This window comes from Brassica oleracea, chromosome C8 (genome assembly GCF_000695525.1).
Source record: "Brassica oleracea var. oleracea cultivar TO1000 chromosome C8, BOL, whole genome shotgun sequence".
NCBI classification, from domain to species: domain Eukaryota; kingdom Viridiplantae; phylum Streptophyta; class Magnoliopsida; order Brassicales; family Brassicaceae; genus Brassica; species Brassica oleracea.
Window position 1 is genome coordinate 23,230,509 of NC_027755.1, and position 1,980 is coordinate 23,232,488.

Here is a 1,980-nt window from a genome sequence, read left to right on the forward strand (position 1 = left end):
TGTTGGTTTTGAACTTGTTATGCTATTATGCTAGTTGCAGCACACTTTGAACTACCAATGTTGATTTCTCTACTTTTGTAATATTTGACAAGAATGTTTTAATGTTGAATCTTTGAAGTTTATGTTTCATAATATAATGTCTGACAAAAAAAAACCGAGTCTATATAAAAATACATAAATATATATAAATTATAAAATGAAATATATAAATATTACAATTATTTAAATATACTATATAATAGCATCAATATTAGCTGCTATAATTTCTAAATAATATATATAGCAGGAACTATTAATTGCTATATATGAATTAAAAATAACTTCTCGAAAACGCTGTTAATAATATAACTAATAACATTAATGACGCGCTATTAAATAGGTTACTATTGCAAATACAAAAGCGCTATCGATTCCGAAGAAACGATAGCACCGCAAAAAAGTGTTATCTAATGTGCCATACCTACTATGACGGGCGATGATACAGCGTTCCTTAAACCGCTGTTGAATCGTTAGATAACGTTTTTCGTCCGCTAGTAAAGCCCATTTTTCTTGTAGTGGATATTGCTTGAATGCCTGACTTGTATACTCTCCACCATTTTCTGACCTTAAAATTTTCAGCTTGGCATTGAAATGGTTGCAGATATGGGTCTGGAATTTTTTAAAAGCTTCCAACACCCTGTCTTTAGACTAAATCAGTGTCACCCAAGTGTATTTGGACTTCTCATCAATGAAGGTGACAAAGTATTTGTGGTTCTCTCTGGACACACACGGAGCAGTCCATACATCAGAGTGAACAAGGTCAAAACATCTTTCATAGATGATGCTAGACTGTGGGAAAACTGTTCTACAATGCTTCCCCAATATGCAAGGTTCACAATCATCATTTTTGAAAACTGCACCTGAAAGTATCAGGTTTAGGGATCTGGTATGAGGACGTCCAAACCTAGCATGCCATAATGTGCTATCAACTCCGCTGGATGTACTGGCCAAACAATGAGAATTAGATGGTCTGGACATACCTGTCTTCTGAAGATGATAGAGTTCGTTGTGAACGTGTCCTTTTCCAATCACCTGGCCTGTCTTTAAGTCTTGAAATTCAACCTCATCTGGTCGGAAGACAACCTAACAACCAAGATCAACCGTAGTCTTTCTCACAGATAACAAGTTTGATGTAAACTGAGGCATATACAAGGCAATTGATTCCCTATCAAACAATCTAAGGTTCCCTATCCCTTATCTTAACCTTATCACCATTTGCTATAAGAACATTCCCTGAGGCAGGCTGGACATCACTAATCAAATTCCTATCACTAATCATGTGATGGCTTGCTCCAGAATCTATAACGATATGTTTAGAATCAAGAGAGTGTCTACCAGCCTTCTTGGATGAGATAAAGGCTTTGATAAGGGAATGAAGGTCACTCATAGTTGCTGGGCCATCAATGTTGGTTGCACTATCAATACTTCTCAACGTTCCTCCTTCATTTGAACCATCACTGAAAGATGAATACATGGTTTTTCCTTGAATCACAGGATGCTCAAACTCCTTGATTACATTCCTGGCTAGATTCAAGTCACTTCTTCTTGGCATATTGCGCTTCTTATGTTGTTCCTTAGCCTTTTTGTACTCTGGAACTAACACCTTGTTTGAATTCTCTCAAAAGATAAAATGATGAATCCAACAGATTTTGAAGATAATTTGAGAAAAGAATAGATTTGTGGAAGCTTGTGTGACGTTCAGGAGCTTAATGCTTTGATACCATGTTAGAATAAGATAATTATTTGAGAGTTTATTTCTGGAGAATGAAGAACAAGAGAAAGAGAGAGATGGATATTTCAAAGTGTAAGAGAGAGAAAGAGAGAGAATTATTTCCTTAGATCTGGAAAAATGTTATTACAAAACATTATATGAAATAGCAGAATAACCAGAACAATCTTACTCAATAAACCAAACACACTTGGCTTAATAGGGAAGATACA